The 23,087-nt window shown below is 34.2% G+C and overlaps 2 long non-coding RNA genes across 4 annotated transcripts in view; one reads left to right on the top strand and one right to left on the bottom strand.

Moving 5' to 3' along the window:
- Positions 1-23,087, bottom strand: part of LOC141434088 (uncharacterized) — a 164,599-nt gene that overhangs the window by 83,716 nt on the left and 57,796 nt on the right. Inside the window, exon 4 of the long non-coding RNA XR_012452006.1 lies at positions 1,765-1,804. This is a non-coding gene — a long non-coding RNA (uncharacterized lncRNA). The remainder of the gene's footprint in view (positions 1-1,764; positions 1,805-23,087) is intronic.
- On the top strand, positions 4,340-7,322 carry LOC141434087 (uncharacterized). Of its 3 annotated transcripts, none has more exons than XR_012452004.1 (3): positions 4,340-4,996; positions 5,579-5,615; positions 6,850-7,322. It is a non-coding gene; the product is annotated as an uncharacterized lncRNA (long non-coding RNA). The 3 variants fall into 3 exon arrangements; XR_012452005.1 differs by having other exon boundaries at positions 5,558-5,615; XR_012452003.1 differs by lacking the exon at positions 5,579-5,615.

Raw genomic sequence — 23,087 nt, 5'->3', positions numbered from 1 at the left:
GAGGCGTCCTCACCGAGTCAATATCAATAAATGGGAAGTTGGGAAATTGGATGTGTTCGGCTCCTCGCGGCCCGACACGGGAACGTAATAACATAGTAATGAGCATCTTGCTACTCGTAAAAATATGGCTGCCAGGCTCCCGGTCTATATCTCTAACTTAATAGAGGAGGTCAATACCAATTATAAAGTTAAGTAAATTATTGGAGAAAGAGACGCTAAGTAAATTAAGAAATGTGTTTTGGATACCTGTTACAACTTTCTCTAATAATAAAGAGTATATTATAGTCAAATGTGAGGTAACATTTTATGGCTATCAGAGTACCTACTCTGATACTTTTGCTACTTAGCAGGCAACACTCAAATAGGGTTTTATGTACTTATCGTAGTTATATTTTCATAGATCCTGAACGAGTTTTTTACTTTGATTGTGCAAATTATCCTGTGCCACAAGATCATAATATTTATTTGTGCTACAGTTCACACCATTTTATTCAATTATATTTTATACCTATAAAATAGTAAAAGTTCCATAGCCAAAATGACGAAAACAGAATCTTTATTCTCGTAATGCGTCATGTCCGTCCATCCATCCCTGTATCACAGATAGTGATAGTAAATTCTCGAGAATATTCTCGCATCGAGAATGTTGCTGTTAACTTCTCAAGAACATTCTTTATGAGAATTTAAGAAACGAGCGGTTATTATATTCCATTGTGGTGTACAGCTAATAGATTTAGGTACACTTATATGTTTTATGCAGATTACAGCAGCTATTACCTGCTCATGAACTTAAATAGTAAATTCTCCCGAGCGAGAACATTCTCGAGAATGTTCACGGGTATATTTTCGGTAAATTCTCATTCATTAAATAAGTTTGTATGAAATAAATGTTAATTTAATTAATGCGTTGGATATCTAACGTAGGATTAAATTAAAAAAAAAGCTGAACAGTTTCGTCAGATTTTTTTTTCTATAACTTAATGAAAATGCTATTTATGTCATATAAACATCTTTAGTAAATGTTGTACAATATATATGTGATGCACGCTAAAATCGGTTGGCTAGAAAAAAAAAATTAAGAGAAATTAGGTTTCCTTTTTTCCACAAAATATTTTGGACGGCCTTTAATCAATGCACATATAAATTAGCTGAATTCGGACCTTAATATTTAATTTGTGTCAATTTTAATTCTTTCCTTTCTCCGTATTCTTCGTCATCCGAGAATATTCTCGTATCGAGCAGAACATTTCAGAATTCCCAATAGGAGTCTGTTCTCCCTGAGAATATTCTCTCGACCCATCAATAATCACAGACATTTAAATACTAAAAAAAATGTACCAATATTGTTGAAATGTGTAGTATAATATCTAGGTGTCTAGTAAATATTTCCATAGTGATAAGAAGATAAGTTCATTTGCCGATGCTCTTTTTATCATCGTAGGTATTTTAAAATTTTGAGGCTATAGTTGGTATGTGGTTTAAGTAATAGTAAAATATAACGTGCTTAAATTTTAATGCATAATTATGTATGAAATTAAATACATGTTATTAAAATAATAATGGCTAAAGAACTCTACATTGAGAATAATGGTACGACATGCTTTTGGACAGTTTTTCTCACTTCATATTGTGGTACTTGATGGAGAACTTCACAGTAAAGCGACCGTTGTTTTTTATTGCTAATGTATCTCTGCCTACCAATTTACCATTTTCTTACCTACCCTATCAACTCCATGTGTCTCTTAATCAATGAAATTAACATACCGTTGTCTCGTTCCCGGTCATCATCCTTCCAAAGGTAATCCTGAAACAAAAACATCATTAAGAACATTAATCATAATCAGACAAATAGTTCAACCAATATTGTGAGCGTTGCATCAGCCTACAAGAATTGATTTGACATTGACACGGCACGCATGCGTATACTGGCCTAATTCAGTCTGCCAGTAAGAGAAAATAAGATGCAGCTATTCAGGTATATGAAAGAGAAAGGCGTATTTGTATTTGAGCCGTCTTTTTAAGTCGATTTGGGAACATGGCGGATATTGCAACTGCCTGCATTAAAGAAACGGTGCAGTTTCGGGATAGTTATTTCGTTTGTTGGATGGTATCTTTTTGAATTAATGAGCGTTTTGTACAGTTTTAAGTATTTTGCTCGTTATTTTAATTTACCGAATTTGAATTTAATTGGTATACTGTTACACTGAAGTATTTTTAACTGTTACAAAATAATTAGAAGGCGTTAAATAAAATACGAATGCTGTGTTCATATTCATGTTATTTTTTAAACTTAAAAATATTTTGTCATAAGAAAGTTAATTAATCACCAGCCATAAAAATTTTTGCTTAGTTTCTGTTTCAATTTATAGGTCATGTAAAAATTAATTTCTAAATTATTTAATTTAAAGTAGGTATAACCATAATGAGAATGCTACCTACTTATGACATTTGCGATATGGCAACAATATATCACATACATTATTGTAGATAATAACAATTTAAGGTCATGTCGGTAGTTATGCAAATTTTACATAAAAAAATTAATCATGTTAATATATGACCCACCAACAAATTGACTTGATTGAAAATTAATATTCAAATGGCTCCTTGATTACTTATATTATTGTGAATTTATTGGGCATTATAATTAAAAAAAAAACATCGCGCAGTAATATTAAAAAAAAATGTAAATTTAGTTTTTTTTTTGTCTTGCCTGAGCAGCATGTTATGTTTCTTGTTAATAGTGGAAACTGTTGTAGCTACTGTAATATTTTTATGTGTTTTATACTTTGTATTATTTCAAGCTGTTTGATTTCCTAAAATAAATAAATAAATATTGTGAGGATGTAGTAAGGCGTTAAATTAAATTTTTACTTAGGTACTTCGTCTCAATGTTAATTGACAGGATGTTGGCTTCAGCCAGTCGAGGAAATGCAAGTAGTCAACCGGTTAGTGTTTTTGTATCTTTCAAGTTATCTTATATTTAACGGCTTTACATCAAAATAAATGCAAAAAACTTACAACATTAATGTGAACCTATTACAAACAAAGTTAAACAAAAGCATTTCTGTTAAGAGGCCTTCTGCTAATCGTACCAATTTAGCTCAAGTAAATAAAAGTTTAAACAGATTAAAGTGGGTAACGAGCAACGGAGGGGAGGGAGAGGTACAATTATCTCGTCCTATTTTCCCTTCTAATTTTGCGTTAGGTTTCGCCTTAAAGGATGGCATACACAAACGATATCAAAATAATATACTGAGCGGCAAAAATCTGGCCCTCAAATGTATGCAGTAATTAGGTAATTTTGTATGTAGAGTGGGTTTTGTATATGGATGGGATTTTGTGCCGTTATACCTAGTGCCATCCACGAAGACGCGTGATTTTGTCAAAATTAGACGTTAATGACATTGCAATAAGAACCACGGCACGCGTCATCGTGAATGACTCTACCTATAAGTATATAAGTATTCAATTCTGTATTGGCTTTCAAAAACACGCAATTATTTGGAATAGTTCTGTACGGTAACACCATAATATTTTCAGGAGAGAGGCAATTGAAATATTCATTTAGCTTAATATCTTTAAGTATTTTAACTTTGTTTTTACGAACTATTTTTTTTGACGTTCATCCATCTAACTTGTTATATAGTTATTATTGCTACAATTGAGTCAATAATAAATAATGATTTTATTTCAACTTGCTTTACGTCCAAAAAAAACATTTTCGATTATATCTTGCGTTTAATCATTACGTTAACACTTACATTTTGTTTTATATGGGTTTGCATAATTAACATAATTATTCTGATAAGGAGCGACAAATTTAGTACGGGTCTTAGGTACGTATGTAGGTATAGAAAACGTGTTGGTGACTATAATCATTACATTGTCTTAAAACAACACACCTACCTAGTGTTTTTCAATTCCAAATAGAAATCTTCTTCTCTATGTGTACCCACCTTTTTAAGAATTCTACCTTAAACTCACTGAGCAAAATAAAGATAGGTAGGTTCTTGAAACAAATTACGCGTTTAATTTGAAAATTTCATATTACTGTATTATTTATTTGAAGTATAGGTTTTTCATTCATTATAGTGTAGAAATAAAGGCTGCCTATATGGTATGACTATAGATAACAGTATATTGAAAATTTAAATAAGGCTATTTTTTAATTCTGTGACAGTTTGTGAAAATTATAGCTACAATCATATGGTAGTAGGTAGTTCTAAGGAAATTACACAATGGATTTACTAAAAAAAAATCGGGAAAAATTCTATTAAAACAGACAATATTTAAAAAAAACGTAAGATATTTTTGTACAATTTGAATGTTACCTTATTTAATTCAGTACTCGGCTGTGACCACGATAAAAGAATCTTCCAAGCGAGTAAGTACCTAATAAGGTAAAAGTTTCCTTAGACAGTGCGCAAGCAAAAAACTTGAAAAAACATTTTCGCTACATTTGCACTGAAGAGGGGTAAAATCCAGTGATTATTCCAATTCCTCCACTCCAATTCTCTGAGTCGAAAATATTACAAGAGCAAGAGTTGTTAAAATTTGCATAGGAATTGGCGTGACATCAAGGATGGCCCGTTTTGCAATAAACACCTCATGTTGATTCGAACCGTCCCTTTGAAACGGTAATTGCCGCAAATACCCTAATAAGCGAGTTAGTAATGTAATGAGTTACTGAATTTTGACTGTAGATTTAAAATCGAGTAAATTGAATCAGAGAAAAGATCGACAGTGAAAAAGGTGTTCATGTTGTCGCGTTCATATTTCTGATTAGTTATTTTATACTTTGCAATTTCATGTAGCAAATCGATTCAAGTGACATAAAACTATGATTAGTTCCGTAGAACAATTGCAGTTTCGATCACAACCAGTCTTCAACTCGACACGCCTATTGCCTTCACGTTGCTAGTAATGAAATCATTTTGGTCCCGGCGTCCCGATTCCCGAATCCCATCCCACGGATGTGACACACATACAAACGGTACTCCCACAATTATGTACTATTTACCATGTTTTTCGAATTTACGTTTCTATATCGAGTTCAGCCGTGCTTCGCATCGAGTCGAGCCTATTAGATATCTTTCACAGAGTCGGATTGTCTTTGTGTAGATTAAAACACACATTTACATAATGCCACAGACGGAGCGACGCCCTACTTAACTTTCTTCTCTTTCGCCTTGAGAATCTTTTGGTGGGATTGAAATAAGTGTGATTGAATTGGTGAGTGATACTATGGAAATGAGGCCGATAGGAATCAGGAGGAATATGACTATATATTATTATACTTTGTTATAGTCAATAGAACCTTAGGTAAGTTCAAAGAGAACAAAGTGAGCAATACAGTCCAAATAAACAAAAGATATTTGTGATTATCCCCGAGACTAGACAAATTTAAACATAAGTACCTACTTACAAACAGTAAAGTACCAGTTTACTACGTTCGAAAATACAAATTATAGCGTAAATGGGTAGGTAGGTACTATTAAATACGTAGACACAGAATTTAGAAGTAAGAAATAAATACCAGCTGTTTGTTTTATAGTTATATCTCTGCTCTTTCAAGTTTACTGCCACTACCAAGGGATGCAGAGAAAACAAAGGTAGGTTTTATCTAAATAACTTGGAATTTGACGTATTTGCATCACCTGCAAGGAGTGCGCAACTTGAGTTACGGTATAAAGAGAGGCAATTGTTGCGGTAGATACATGCCGGGCAGGGGCACTAACAACTTTACTCGTTTCTCATACGTTACATACAGACTATTAGACAAGCGGTAGCGACCGGTAATTATAGACTATAACAAATTTTCAATCTAGCGTTTGGCAGTCAGTTTGAAATTCCGAGATTTTACTAAATTCCTTTAGTGATTCCTAAAAATTATATTGTGATCTTCGTTTACGTTGTATGCCTACGCTCGTGCAAAAATGCCTGTCTCTGCCGTTAAAATTTTAGGATTTTACTTAGATCCCATCGGAATATTAGACCGTTGGAGAATTAAACCGAAGGTTCCGTACAAATGTGTATGTACTTAAATAGATCGTTGATGGAGTCTCAAGGATTTTTCCCATTTTATCCGATTGTAGTTTTCTTCTAAAATATAAAATATTTAACACAAGAAAAAGAAAAATAAGTAAACGAAATAATAAAAAACATTACTATTCTAGGATTCGTTCGAACTTGGGGCCTCGTGTACCGTAGTCCACACGTGTACCACTACCCCACCTTGATCTGCGTAGGGTGTCGAAATAAACCATTATTCGAATAAAATAAGTTTGAATTCAAAAACTGATTATGTGACGGAGCAACAAATTAGCGATTTTTGATTTTTTTTCCTTTACTTTTGCTGCAAGACCTTCCTTCTTGCTGAATTTTATAATTCTAGGTCTACGGAAGTACCCTATAGGTTTTGATTCCATTTCGAAATGTATGAAAAATAAGGCTCAAATGACCGTTTCTTTTATTGCGTAAAATGTAGAAGTTTTATTTTTTTACAGCTTCAAGGGGCCGCAGGCATAAGTATCAGGTGTTAATTTCAACTTGATACCTTCACGCGTTCCCGAGAAAAAGGTCTTGACAAACAGACATACAACAAAGTGATCCTGTAAGGGTTCCGTTTTTCCTTTTTTAGGTACGGAACCCTAAAAAGATCATACACACACATATAACACAAATATTAAAAAAAAACCTGAAATTTTTTTGAAGATTACACGTGCTTACATCATGAGAAAATTTTTTTTTGGTCGATTTAAGATTTTATTTGGGAATCTGGCTTTTTAACTCTGCATAAATATAAAAAGAATAATTAACCACTGAACGTACTTTGTTTTGTTACAGCTTCCCGAGCTCGAGAAATCCCAACAGACTTTCAAATTGAGATGGAGGAGGAATACGAAACTCTTTTAAAAAAAAAAACAGAAGCTTCGGTCTTTGTTTGCATCTAGTGTACGGAGCAATATTTAGCTTTCACTTTTAACAAAAAACAAACCGTCAAATGGGTTTCACTTTCGGTATCTATAAGAATCTGCTCCCGTATCAATAGCCAGGTAGGTCAAGTTTAAAAATTGGACGCGACAATATAAAATTTTGTTCACGCAATGTTTTTAACAAAGCATGGTCTGTTCTAATGCCATAAAAGAAATAAAAACATTTTGTAGTGTCAGTTTGGTGTTCACTATAACGATATTTTAATTTATCAAATTAGTAAAATGTTATTTAAAATGGTGAAATTAATAAATAGCTAATTTCTTGGTCAACAGTCTGAATTGATTGTAGGTATTAACTGGTCGATTTTTGGCATTAGATAACAATGATTGTTTATTAATTGTTACTAAATTTATCGTTATTAAAATGTTTTCCGTCATAGGATTTCGCTCCAATAAATAAAAAAAGGGAAATAATACGTGCAGCAACTAAAGTTTTATTTAGCATCCGCAACGGAACATTCTGTTTTTGTATGTAAGCAACGGGTTACTCGTAATAGAACAGCTTCTATTAAACTAATATGCCATCTTTACAATACCAGCAAATTATGCAAAATCAAGCGACAATTTACGAACAACAAATAATATTATTCGGCTACCTCGGCTATATCTGCTTCACATAAGTTTTAATAAAAAGAGTTTATAAAACGAAATTGTTAATTATTTTTATTTATTAACAGCAACTTACAAAAAACACTACAAGATTACAACTAAGATTGGATCTAAAAAAGATTTTAAAAGAGCAACGATTTGCCTGATTGTCAATCCGACAAAGACCCAGGTCATTGTCATTGGTAGCTTCGAGACTTGTCCCAAGAGTCGATTTTGCGTCTCTGCCACCGGTGCTTTTTGACGGAGTACTAATACCGTTTGCACATCAGGTCAAGAGCCTGGGTGTTATTTTCGACGCACCTCTCATGGTCTCCTCATGTGTGCGAGGTGAGCAGAAAGGTGTTTGCTGCGGTGGGATCTTTAAGACGGCTTCAGAATTTCCTACCTTTTGCTACCAAGGTTGCGCTTGCTCAAACTTTACTGCACCCTATTTTCGACTATGCTGACATTTGTTATCCCGATCTCTTAGAAGAGCAGCTTAACAAACTTGAGCGAATTCAAAATCTATGCATTCGGTTTATATTTGGTCTACGTAAGTTCGATCATGTCTCTAATTTTCGATCACAGCTCAAGTGGCTCCCAATCCGCTTTCGCCGTAACTCTCACATTCTCCACCTTCTTTACGGCATTCTCTTTAACCCTGCAACTCCTCGCTACCTCAAAGAGCGATTTAGCTACGTAACTTCTATTCGATGCTCTCAGAACTTTCTCCTTTCCGTGCCTCTATCTAACTCCAAATTCTATGTATATTCTTATACTGTCCAGGCTATTCGGTTGTGGAACTCCTTACCGATTGACTTACGACGCGCAAAGTCTTTGTCACTATTTAAATCTATGCTTAAGGAGCACTATCTGTCATCTTGTAATTATTAGCCTTATTATAATTTATTTATTTATTTATTTGTTGCTGTTTATCTCACTACCTATATTTATTTTGGACGTATATATATGTACGAATATAATTATGTATGTATTCGTAGATGTATTGCTGTTACGTTTACATTTTCTGATCTACTTTTGATGCACCACCTGTTGTAAACTAGTCCTTCCTTCTTTCTGTAAAAAAGGTTGCCTGGAAGAGATCGCTCTTAAGCGATAAGGCCGCCTATTGCTCACCTTGTAATTTTAATAATTTGTTTTCTGTATCGCTTACTATGTCTGGTGTACAATAAAGAGTCTTTGTATTGTATGTATTGTAAGATTGAGATTAAGATTTTTTGCTGGCTATTTTTTTTATTAAATAAAGTTGTTATTCCTATTTAGCCTTTTGTATAGCAGAGTTCACGTCAATCTAACAACTACAAGTGGTTTAAATTTGACTCCTAAGATAACCAAACTAACAAACAGAGCAACTGAAACATAAGCGCTAATTAAAGTGGCTAGCTGCTGTACAAAACTATAAGACTAACGAATAGTCCACGTGGCTAATTTCAGTGTAGCTGACACCAAATAAAAGTAATAAAAAAAATACGCTGTGACTTCTGACTTGTACCATCTTTTTAGCCTGACCGCATGTTTAGACTAGCTACCTATAAAGCCAGAGCTTTTAGTTACTAGCCATTTATGCGCAATTCATCTGCACATACCTTCAAGTGGCTTATTAGAACTTTTCTACCTCACGGAGATTAGCCGGGTTAAGTTGCCGTTAGTTCAAAATGGGGGTTAATTTTGTTAATTTAAGCAGTTCATCTTGTTTAAGGTAAACGTCCGAGTGGTGGTCTATCCCAGTAGTTGCCATTTATACTCGACTGCCCGAAGGAGGGTTATGTATGTTCCTTTGAACGTACCTATGTATGTGTTTAATTTTATGTTACTAGCAATAGAGTGTCATCTATTGGGCATTTAACGTATTTGTATTTCTAAGTGCTGCAGTGTTTTTTGTTTTGGACTACTAAAGCCCAATCAGCAGAGGGCAATTATATGTATATCGTGTGCGTGTTGTCAATAAGGACAAGACAGTGCCCGTGACGTTCTTAAAAAACGCTGATTCCTTTTTAATAGCTTTTATTATATTTACTTGTAATGTTCACATGTAGTAAGATCTTAGAATCCGGCAAGTCGAATATGACCTACTTCTTTTGATAGGATTGACTAAAAATTTTATACCAATAATGTTGAAAGATAGGATAACAATGCAAATAATGTGAGCAAAAAATTCAAATCTTTGGATGATGATGATGATGTAAGTAGTAAGTTTCAATAACGTATTATGCTAATTAGGAACCAGTGCTAAGTTTCTATAGACTTTCAGAACTTGTTTTCTGTTAAAGTAGGTATAAATACCTACATAATTTTATGCCCTTCCTTAATTTTATTTTAATTTGGAGTCCCATTTATTTATGCACCTATATATTTTTAAAATGCATGTGCCACGAGCTACTAAAAGAAAAGGCTCCTTTTTCAGCTGAAAAATAAAGTAACCTTTTAAAATAGGTACTCAACTAGCTGAGCATAATTAGGCAAGTGCCGGAGAGAATATGCTGATGCCGAAATTAAATGAAGAGGAATTCTTAATGCACGGAATAATTTAGGTAGCCGTTTAACCTTAGTCTCGACCGTCGAAGCTAATGGTAACTTCTTACTTCAAGAATATTAGTCAAAAACATAAACATCACCTAGATTTTTTGTTTAAAACGTCGGTTTTTTTTATCGAACAGCTGGAAAACGAGCAGGCGGGTCACCTGATGGGAAGTGATCACCGCCGCCTATGGACACCTACAGCGTTATTAATACTGCGGGTGCGTTTCCGGCCTTGCAAATAGGCGATACACTCGCCTTTTGATGGTACCCAAATCATAGCTAGATGGAAAAACCCCAGCAGCGAGTCCATTCCATATTTAAACAATTTTTATTTTGTGTAATCGAATACAGGAAGTCCTACTTATTAACATCAATATTTAAAACATTCGAAAGTGATCTATAGTAGAGTATTTTTTAGCCAATACTCAGTCTAAGATCTCTTTCTAGATCGACTTTACTAGAGTAATATTTTTTCAGATAATCCCTGTCAAGTACCTACGATAACTTATTGCTATATTTGGCTTATGAAATAAGATTGAAATCAAAGGCGATACCTATCACTTTAGAAGTACCTACCTACTTAAGATGTTAGATCACACCTAAAGTATATTTGCAACCAAATATATAAAGAAACTTTGGATGTGTAGTAGAAATAAAGTAAATATAACTAAATACTAATGACAATAGTATTATTTAGTAACGCTGTTTAAATGCCCTGTAATTGTTTCTTCCAATCCGCTCAACCACACAAATTGGACCTTCTTCCTAAATCCCAAAAACCATTGATTTAGTGTTATTTGAATTAGGTACCTAGATAAAGAGTAGCTGCGATCTAAATATCCAGTGGACGCCACGTCGTCTACATTTTCCTCGAAAACAAATGCCAGCTTCAATTCTGATTAAAAGTAGATATTTCCACTGACTGAGCCAAATTGTTCTAGTTTAAACCTCTGTTTTTTATCTAGTACAGAGTAGACTTGCTATAGTATCTGTTTGAAACAACAATACGATTGGATATACTGACAACTCAAACTCAGCTTAGTTCAAAAAATGTAAGCTATACTTACCTACATATGGCATAGTGACGTAGGTATCTGTCTGCAGTCAAGTGTAATTATAGAGTAAGTTGTAAACGGAAGTTGTTGTGGTATATGTTGTGATAGAAACATAAATTGAAAGGGAAATTTCGTCGTGTTTGTTAGCATTATTAGTTAGTGTACGGTGAAGCACGCGATACGGATTCGATTCCCGACCCAAGATAGGTATAGTCTTTGTTTTATTTTAATTTTATGTGATCTAGTTACAGTATAATCGAGTAAAATGAAAGGTTATCATTCATTTAGAATTTATCCAGCTAAGTAATAAACCTATAATATCTAACATACAAAGAGTTTTTTTTTGTACAAAATTAAATTTCTTTTGATATTTTTTTACTGGTTTATGTAGGTGAGCGATTATCTCAAGGTAAAAGTTTCATGTCTGACTTATATTTACAAACATACCTACCTATACTAGCGACAGAACAATACCATCTATCAATTCAGGAAAGACAATGTCAATGATACAATATGAATTCGTGAAGGCCTCGAAATAAACCCACGTAGCATGTCTCAGGTCCATGAATTTGGGATAAATATTGTTTGAGCTCGCGAGCCCTGTCGGTTTTTATCTGATACCGTACTCTGGGACTTTGGTCGTACTGTTCTCGATTATTGTTCACTTCGTTTATAAACAAGTGAGTTTCTATGGTAACGCTGAATACGAAATTGCGGCAGGGGTGTGTTTAGTGATGAGATTTTAATTGTTTAGTAGGTATGTAGGTACTCAGATTAAATATAACTAACAAAATTTGGCATATAATTATGTATACAGATTTCTTGATTTTTATCTCATACACGTTTAATGGAATTTTTACATGTTCAGCTGCAGAAAAAGGTAACCTGTAAAGGTAAAAAGTTGGTAATACTGTTTTTCCGCAGCCCAATACAGCTCTACAAATATTATAACTACAACAAACCTACTTACCTATGTATATATTGTAATTTATATTTTGTGTTGATGAATAAAAATTCTATTATTATTACTTACTACGTACGAGTATGAAGGAACGGAGCACAGTAACTTCGTAGACTACCTGGTATTTATCAACATCATCATTATAATCATCAATGAGACATTTCCAAAGCTATCAAGCTAAAAGCGTTTTAACAATATTAGTAAAAATACACTGACGAACCTACTTCAAATAAATAAAATAAAACCTACGCGGGTAAAAAATATCAAATTCATCACGAAGGGACGGAGCGAAACTATTCCCCTTTGATACAAATTTCACGAAGCAAGCGACTCGCATTCTATACATTTTGCATGAACCGTCATTCCAAGAACGAGTCTTCTCGAACTTCACGAAACACCCCTCTAGACGAAACTTGAAACTATTTCTGTATTCACACGCCAGCACCAAAATAAGTTTTTTAAATGAACTCTTTTTCGTGAAACAAAAGAATAGCTGTGGGATCGGGGAACGAGCTTAACAAAAACAAAAACGCAACGCAGCTCAACAATTTTGATCGATAAAGTGCCTTCGGCGATGCTAATAGAGTTTTGACTAACGAATTATTTTATTACACAAGCAGCTGTTTTTATGTTTTATATGTGTACATACAATCAGTAACTTTCATATAACCTTTGTTTCTTACAATGTAACTTTTTACAATAGATTTCAATTATTAGAAGATGCTTCGTAATAGTATTGGGCCATAAATCTCGACTAGACTGCACAGTTTTTATTTTTACAAATATGGAGTCTATAAATATGATCGGAGACGTCTTTAGACCACCCACAGACATTTCACGATCCAAATAATTTAGGGTTCCGTGTGTCATGGAATGAAATAACATGGAAATCATATGGTAAAGGATGTTTTCTCCTCGAATCGTGATCTACATTCTACTTACGTTATTTTCATGCCTTTAAAAAAATAATATATTATATTATACTTAAAAGCATAGGTTTTCTGTATCATTTACTATTTTTAGTGTACAATAAAAAGTCATTGTATTGTATTGTATTTCTATAAAACTACCCTAAGGAAGATTTATAAGTGCAGTGAAAAAGTGTTTTATAATATTTTTGTGCGCTCATGCATTTGCCAATTTCAAGTTAAATTCATCAACGAAATTGCATAAAATAAACCTCATTCTACATTTATAAATACAGTTTCCAAAATTTATTTGGTTTTTATAACAACGCTGCTGCACATTGACTTTTAAAACAAAAGTTTGTTTGAAATGTTACCGTGTCCTTTGAATTTAAAGACCCACTCACACTTGCCATTTCTTGTTGCAGATTGTCGAAACTCCACATCAGCTACATTGTTGCATCGGACGGCGAATCTTGTTTATACTGTGGCTAAAACTCATCTCTGTCCCATCGCAATTCGGCTTAATTAAATTGAAAAATTTATCGACGCACTCATTGTGCGTTATGCTTTTGGCGACATTTGGCAGAACTTCTTACATTTCACGATATTTATTACATACTCAAATACTTGAGGTGATTGGACGGTAACTGAATTAAATGTGAGTAACTGAAATATATACTGGAATATAAGTAGGTAATGTAATTTGAACATTAAAATGATAGTGAATGTAAAGAAATGGTTTCTGTTCATCGCTCCGCAAACATGTAAGGTTTTTACCGTGTTCCTTGTTATAAAAGAACATCAAATAAATTTTAATTAAGTGGTGAATATAATTCTTAATGGAGTTATAAGTACCTATTAATGTTAAAATTGCCGTCTTTTGTTTAAACCTTCTACTTGATGAAACATGTTTTATATCAAATATTGTTGGAATAACGTTCCTACTAGTTTTGTATCTGAAATTTATCAAGTACCTATATATCGATAATGTATGTTGCCATGTTAATAATAACTTATATATATATTAATAAACACTATCCTCTCAGGCATTTACCGTCTCGTTTACCTACACTGTTTTCAAGTTACTCAAACTATATTGTTGTACCTACTAGTTGATTCCAAGCAATCTATGTGAATTCATCCAGAAAATGTTTCGTTGTCCCCTGTGAATGGGCAGAGTTGGCTCACGTTATTCATATATTGCCTGATATTGCCGGCTGATATTGCCTCGATGTTTGTGCTCTGAAGTGATATTGTATATTGGACAGCTTTGCTACAAACATGTGCGTTCTGTTATCGTTTGTTATTAGTGCGAGTAATGATTGGATGTTGTTTTTATGTTGAATGGAGATGAAGTCTGTAAATGATGTCATCAGTTACATACTATGGGGACAAAATTAAGTTAAACACTGTAGCTGTTACAGATCATTGAAAAAAAACAACACTGGTAGAATAATGATTAATAAGGGAACTAATATGTGTATGCAATTAGGCATATCTCGTTTCAAAAGTATCAAGATTGCATGATAGTAAACCCCCTGTACCTGTACAAGAGCTTGAACCTAAAAGTATGCAGCTGGTGAGTTGACATTTTTGTTGGCGTTCTATTTATTCGACAGTGGACGTCTTCCGACTGATGATGACGATTATGAAGTCTCCTGAACATCAATAATACCTAAAGTAATTCTGTCATTCATAATTATTTCTGTCCGACACGGTCCTTTAATAAACTTGAAATGTGTGTTTGTTTTGTTTTTATCGACTTACGTGTCTCCTAACATAATGTGAAAATGTTTCAGTTATAATTAAATATTAACGAATAATATTTGTTGGAAATGAATAAAGTAATAATACTGGGGCTGGTTCAAAAAAATGTAATCGAGCTTACCATTTACAACGACGGAGTCAGATACTGATAATTCATACATATCAGTATCCGAGTAAGGCCGGAAAGCGGTTCACCCGTCTTAGGTTTTGCTCTAGCAAAATTTAAAAAAATATTAATGTCCATGATCTAAAACGTATCTACCTATTCCTATTACAGACTTTTACTTTTTTCTACAGGTGTATCTACAGAATAAAGCCGTCTCTGTAGCAGGAACACTGGTTATAGTTTATAAACATATTTGTTATTTTTGTAAGCACAATAATGATAATGACGATGTTAATTATGAAAGATGGTTGAACGACTCCGCGGGCTTACGTACCCGACCACAGATCGATATAAAATAATAATCTATCTAGATTATTAACAATTCAGTACATCACTAATGCATGCACTTATTAAAATCAGATTCCGAATTCACGCTGCTTGCCTAATCAATCAGTTTCTAAACTCCATGTCAGAATAATCAATAAAACCAAAGAAACAAACTAACAATTTAAGCCAGCAGCCGTATAGATTTCCGTTCAACAAAAGCATTTCATTTTTCTCCCGTTGATCAGGTTATTTGAAACCTAGCTGGGTCCGGCGACTGCCCAGACGGGAATAACAACTGAACGTGTCTTGCAATTGTAAAGTATATTTAGCTTTAACTCACGAGTTGAAATATAAGTGATGCGAATAGTAATGAAGTAACGAGATGAAATTATAAACGGAGTCTACATAAGTTTGAGGGATGTGATACAGTGAAACGATTGAAGTGCTCGAATGAAATTTTTGAGAACCGACGGTTTAAGACGTGAGTTATCCGTTATAATATCATTTAATATGAGTGAGTCTCACGGTAGTTTCATGTTTTTGAGAAATCATTAAAAAAAACCATTACCTACTAGATTTCATGAAATCTAGTAATGGTCTTCTTCGTCAAAAAGCCATGACTGACTAACTGATTCATGCACGCACAGCCCAAATGGGGATTGCTTTATTTTGCAGAACGCTTCCATTGACTTAGACAAGGAATAAAAACGAATTTTAAGAAAAACGCACGGGATAGACAGTTGTCTAACAAGGTGGGGTCGTGGGCTAGTAAATTGGAAATGGAAAATAAAGAAAGCAGCCTTTTCTCTGAAACCCCATGGTACTACTAAGAACATCTACTAAGAAGTTTAACCAGTGCTAAAATCAAATTATCAAGAATTGCCAATATAGCTATGTTCAGGCATAAAAAGTGTAGTAGTTGTTTATTTTATTTATCACTTTATGAAATCTGTCAATATACGGAATAATATTTATATTTCGATATATGAGTTTTTTGACATATCTTTAAGCTTACTTGCTCTCCATTTGCTCGTTTGCCATCCAGACAAATAAAAATAAATAAAATAAAATCAATCAATTTGTAATATTGTCTTTGATAATATGCACCTTTTCTGATCAGATCATGGCATTTTAGTCTTGACACCCACACTCAAGACCGAACAGGCTGAGTGAGACATTTCAATTCCAAAAATATATTTCTAACTTTGTATAAAAGATAAGAAGAGAAAAGGAATCACTTGTTCAATTTTGCTTAAACACTAAAATGTGCTTCAGTTGAATAAATTTAAAATATTATGCCAGATCTATGAGTTATAATATCTACGGGGGACCAATCAAAAATACCTATATATTTATGCTTAAAGAAAAAGTGAAACGGAAGCTCATAGCACTTAGAAGCTATTTGAAGTTTATGACCATAGTAAAGTCACCTTTAAACAATAGTATTTACAACCTAACACCACCTAAAGCAGTATTATCAAACACCCGAATGGCTTTATTACTTGTCGACCATTTAATAGTCATAAAACCGTAGCGTCTTCGTAAATTGGTGTGTAAAAAAATAAATTGTAAAACGATGATACTAAAATTGTAGCACAGTGTAGTTTTATTGATATCATAATCAATTTGATGACAGTAGCTCGTTAAGTTTATGCTTTTATTGAACTGCTAATATTAATTTATTTAGTATACTCTGATCAGTTTGTTCTTTTTTTTAATTTATTGGACCAAAGCTCTTAAAGTCTGCATGCAACTTGAGGAAATCATAGACCAGACATCGCTACAATCTGCAATGGCCGTTTTTAAATCAAGGGTGAATGGGTATTTATTAGGCAAGCGTGCTCCATCTTATCCCTTATCTCCGCTTATCATCAGTTGTGATTGTGGTCAAACGCAGGTTTATTTCAGTTTAAATAATATAACAAAAAATACATATTTGTAGAATTAGATACCAATAGCGCATGAAAATTCTCAAGTGGAGACATTGGCATTGGCAGTCAGAATCATATTCAAATTCTTTTTGTATCTGTCGCACACTGTTCAATAGATAGAAATAGTTTTTGATTGCGTTCGTACGTCAACGCTTTGGTTAAGGTCGTTGCCGTTCCCGTATATGCCGAAGGCGGGAGAATGAGTCGACGAAGGAAGTAAGTTTAAGTAATAAAAGAAGCGTACGTACATTTAATTTAAATGCATTTCTAGCGAATGAAATAGCGAAGTATTTACCTGCTTAAAATGTATATTTGCCTGGTAAAACTAAAAAAGCATGAGTGTGAGATGAAACGTTAGTATGTAGGTAATCTTACAATATCACGACGCAAAAGCACAAAATACAGTGCTGTCATCCTAACAAACTTTGACACTGCATAAAACTGCCATTAAGAAACCGAGGCATGCTAGGTATTAGTCAACGTAACGATTTTAAAGAAAAAAACAAAATCTGACTTTCAAACAAATTTAAAAACTCAATCTCCTAATAATTTTGTAAAACCAGCCAGTGTTAACCTCATCGAGTCAAGCGCGAAATATGCGGCGCGATGCGGTACCATAGATTGCGCCATCAGCTTCAAATTTCAAATTGGAACGAATAGAAGCCTCGGTAACGGCCGAAGTTAGATGAGAGGGGGAGGGGAGTACATTCTATCAGATGATGTAGAGTTTGAACTTAGAAGTCCTCCACTACGGTCACTTGAATGAGGAGTAAAAAGACTGTTTTCAGTTTAGATGTTTAAATATGAGGGAAATAAGTAGGTACCTACTGGATAATTTCGTAAGTACTTTTTTCAGTCATAGCTACCCATATGAAAAGTGTTTCACTACTATTAAAACGGAATTTGTGAAACACTTTTCTATAACACTTTTCATTAATACCTAATATCATTATAATCATGATTGGTTTTTGGAGTATTTTTGTATTTTTTATTTCAACTCTAAATTTGTCACTTTTACGGGTACCTATCCCGTGAAACCATATCGAAAATACAAACCGAGACATGGATGCACAGAAAAACCATAAAAAGAGACCAGCACTGGGAATCGAACCCAGGTTCATCAGGCCGGACCAACAGTGTTCAGCAGTGGTGTAGGGGTTATAGCACGCAGCACGGATTGCTGAGGACCTGGGTTCGATTCCCAGTGCTGGTCTCTTTTTCTGTTTTTTTTGTGCATCCATGTCTCGGTTTGTATTTTCGATATCATTATAATCATTAAAATACAACGGACCGAATTGATAACCTCCTCCTTTTTTTGAAGTCAGTTTCTAAATTAAAAAAGCCTTCAAAACTAAAAGAAAGAATATAAGTCTAGTGGTCTAGAACTCTGATATACCTTAGTGCCATCCAGGAAGACGCGTGATTTTGTTAAAATTAGACATTAATGACATTATAATAAGAACCACGGCACGTATGTCATCGTGAATGACTCTACCTATAAGTAGCCAATTTAAAGTTCAACAGTCGGAACCCATTAACTACTAAGAATTTTTGAGCTGGTCACGATTTAAATGGGTCTTCACGGTTGAACTATAAATAAGCTACATATCAGAGTTCTAGACCAATAGACTTATTTTCTTCCTTTTAGTTTTTAAGGGTTTTTTGATTTTTTTAATTTAATGTTTTATTTTATATTTTTATAATATTTCTATGAAAATGTTAGATTAAAAATATTATAACTCGTATATATTTAAAATGAGCTAATTGTTAGCTTTCATTTGATACCCATATTGTTACAATATCATCGTGAGAGTAGCGGGAAACCGGTGGATGCAAGTGGCGAGTTGTCGTTCATTGTGGCGTTCTAAGGGGGAGGCCTTTGTCCAGCAGTGGACGTCTTCGGGCTGATGATGATGATGATGATGATTGTTACAATATATTTTTTTTTTCGCAGACGCCATATTGAAATATAGCCTATGTCACTTCGACAGTTATGACAAATCCAATGATAACTCATATGTTAAAATTCGTCCAGCCGTTTAGGCTGCAGCGAGGACCAAAGAAATGGACATACATGTCCACATAGGTACATACCTATATACGTTCGAAAAACACAACCCTCCTTCGGGCAGTCGGGTAAAACAGTGACAAAAATGTACACCTCGTTCTATTTCTAAGCTTTAGGAAACAGGTTCACGACTAAGTAATACTTACTATTTCGTCTGTATCTGAAACCTGACATGATTTTTACGAGTAAGTATTAAATATTATCATGATTTATGATGACCAATTAGGTACTTAATTATGTTACTACTTAACATTCTTTACAATCTGCTTGCTTATGATATGCTCTTTAAATACCAAGCGCTAATAACGCCATAAACACACCATTTAAATGATTTATTAACTGTAAGATAAGTAAGTAATAATATTTATGGTTACCTACTAAAAGTTTTATTGCGTCAGAAAACACGACTCATCACAATTTAACAAGTTGAAAGAACCAAAAGCGTCTTATAAGATTTATTCTTATAAGCAGGACGTTTCTTTTCGTAAACAGTAGACTGAATAAAAACAATATCTCGAGTCTCGCACAAAAGCAACTGATACGTAATCCCATAAGCTTGGCAAACTCGCTTACTAGTTCCTCCAAAAGATCTCGTAAGAAAACTAATTTAAAACTTTCTCGGAGCACACCAGCGCCAAATGCGTAAAGTTTGAATCGTTTCGACCGAGATACGAACCATTGAGTCAACGCCACCGCGCGGCGGACGGCTGAAGCTTTTCAATTGCTGTTTTTACGAGCGCCCGTGTCGGGTGCGTGGAAGCCTTACGCACACAGACACATGGCAACGATAAAAGTTGTGCGTGTGGTGAATCTTTAAGTGTGTTTGTGCCGGCTGGTTTTATGTACAATTTGTACTATTGTCCGTGTCTTATGCTATCTATTGGCTAGATGGCATTGGTGTTGATATAACGTAACTTATCTGCCCAATGCACATGTGACGCGGCAAGATAAGTTAAGTGGAACTCACCATGCGGTTTGCACACGTGTTCGCGTCTCTGGACAGTGTTCGAGACACGTGATGACATTAGAACACTGAAGACACTAAAACTTTTAATTTAATTATTACAGCAAAGACGTGTTCGCCAGAGCAAAGTTTTCAAATAACTGTGACAAACAACGAGAAATTACGTCTCAATGCAAAAACTGGCCGCGTAGAAATGTAGAGCGAAACTGCACTGGTCATTGTTTAGTTTGCCAATTTATACGGGTCGGTTACACATGCGACTTTTATTGAAGCATTACCGATAAAAACGGTCCGTAATGGGTTTTATGGGCAGATTTTAATGGCGATACATAGTGTGCTGATTTACACTTTGTTCACTAGGTTAAAAAGGTTTATTAATGTCATCCGAAAATAAAATAAAATGCTAAAAATAATCTCTTTAAAACAACACATAATAATATCTTATACACAAAACATACTTCTGAAGTAATAGTAAACACCTATACCTAAATAAAGCAAACAAAACGAAATTACCTGAACCTATCTGCATGAAACTGTATCAGAAAGTATCACTAACAATCTCCCATGAAGACTCAACTCAACTGTCCATAGTTCGTATTAACGTTCTTTCTTTGAATCTCGATTCGATTTTCAATCAAGATCTGCAGATTAACGTCCAGCCGACAACAATGGAGGTTCTTATCAGTTCTTTATCGGGGTTAATGCGCGTAGAGAGCCTTTATCAGTAACCTGTTCCATTTCTTTATCGTTGGAAGTTGCGCTTTGAAATTTGTTATTGTGTTTTCTAGATGGCCTGTGCAGTTGAGAAATTATGTAAGTATGGAAATAGTTCTTTAAACGCAATATTTAAATCATATATAAACGATATCTAAGCTATCCATTAGTATATTTTTCTTTTTTGAAAGAGCTGGCACTAATGAAAAAAATGAATAAATGAGTCGCTGTTGATTTACATTAGATTTTTATACTTCATATAGTGCCTGTGATGAGCAGGCTGCTGATATTTCAATGCATTACGTGCATCATGATTATCTTACCTATGGTGAGCAGCTCCCCTCCGCAGGATAATTACTCAAAGAGTATTTTTATCTATCTACGGCATTATGTAAAAAATACTTATCGACTTTTGACATCACTCTACAAGAGATATCATTTCACAGGGTTCATTCATGGTAAAAGGAATCTAACGATCACCACAATGATGGCAATTTATGTAGTGATGATGAAAGGCGAAATTTTGGCAAGCCTCCCACTAAATGGACTGACATCGTGGAACTTGCGGTTAACCAGTGGATGCAAGTGGGAGTTGGCGTTCATTGTGGCGATATAAGGGGATCATCTTTGTTCATTAGTGGACGACTTCTGGCTGATGATGATAATGATGTTCAACAGTTAAAGTACTAAATGATATAACTATAATTATCTCATTTTACCAAATACTTTTCAGGTACCTAAAAGACGCCTAACTCTGGATCGCGCAAGCTCGTGTTAGTGTCATACAATCTCTCTTATCATATATAATTTTACATAGTTAGCAATATTTTTTCGGCATCTAACATTATTCTTTATTATCAAAACATTAACGATCAAGACAACATAAAATGTATGACGTCAACGCACACTAACTCTTCCGAATGCAGGCCCGTTAAACCTTTACTGCGTGACGTCACCAAAGTTTTTTTCTCCCATTGATTTACAGCCCAACCATAAACCTCCACAATAACTGTACCGATTGTTTAACAGTTAACCGCAATGTTTCAAACCTTCAAACCCTTTTTTCCGACCTTTTTGCTCCAGTTAAGTTGATTGTTATTTAAACTCTGAATCCAGGAAATAGTTAAGTTATTGTTATGCAATTATATGCAAAAAGGGGTACGTTTTCTTGTATGGTTGTTTTTTTTGTTCAGACACATTCTGGAGTAATTTTGTATGGCGGTCGACCATTGTCGGAGTTAGGTTGCGCAATATTCAATGCAATTGAATATTGATGTGAGTTAGAAGAACAGTTTTTGAATTTAAAATAGTTTCAAATGATTTCATGTGATGTGAGGCTCTAGCGAGAGGGAATTAGAAATACTGCAGAGTAGGTGGGTAGTTATTGTTTTGTTGTATTGCTCGCCAAATCAGTTGTGTAAATTAAAACAAATAATTTCTACATAATATAAGGCAAATACGTTTTCCGTGTCTGTCTCTTTGTAAACCATAACTCCAACTAAACCACATACTAACCGGATTTTGATGCGGTTAGGTATCATTAGCAGTTAGATTTCACGAAAGAGTAGCATAGCCCCGACCCAGGTGCAACTTTGAAACAAAAGAGGTGAAAATGGGAAGTTACTGCCTTCAAAAAAGTAGGTTATCAAATCGGTTGAATTTCTTTTTCCAAAATTTCACCCGGACAAAGCCAGTGAGGGTCAATAGTTAACAGTAAATTTTACAATTCATAATGGCTACTTCTAAGTAAATAAGTATTACCTTTATTCATATTAACACGATATGAGACATTTAGCATGATGGCACACACAATTCACGTAGCTATCTCTATATGGAATTTTTAACCTATCTTAGTAAATCTGAGCGATTTTTTAAGTTTCTTGACTCATTCAAAATCGTTATCACAATTGACGAAATATAATTAGCCTGCTCTGATGGAATCAGCGCAAGTTGTATTTGATCAACTGTCTAGGTATACATATGAAGAAAAAATACCGCAGCGTTCAGTTATATAAGAAATATAGAGTAGATCGATAAACGTAATCCCTGAGCGGATATTATTTCCGTGACGATGAACAAAATGTAAATCGTACCACAAATATAAGAGGAAGAAACGGGAGAAAACAAAACAACAGCGTCGATAAAAATACCCAATGACA

The sequence above is a fragment of the Choristoneura fumiferana genome, chromosome 13 (assembly GCF_025370935.1).
Source record: "Choristoneura fumiferana chromosome 13, NRCan_CFum_1, whole genome shotgun sequence".
NCBI lineage: Eukaryota > Metazoa > Arthropoda > Insecta > Lepidoptera > Tortricidae > Choristoneura > Choristoneura fumiferana.
The sequence above is the reverse complement of the archived record's forward strand: the minus strand, read 5'-3'. Positions and strand labels throughout refer to the sequence as shown.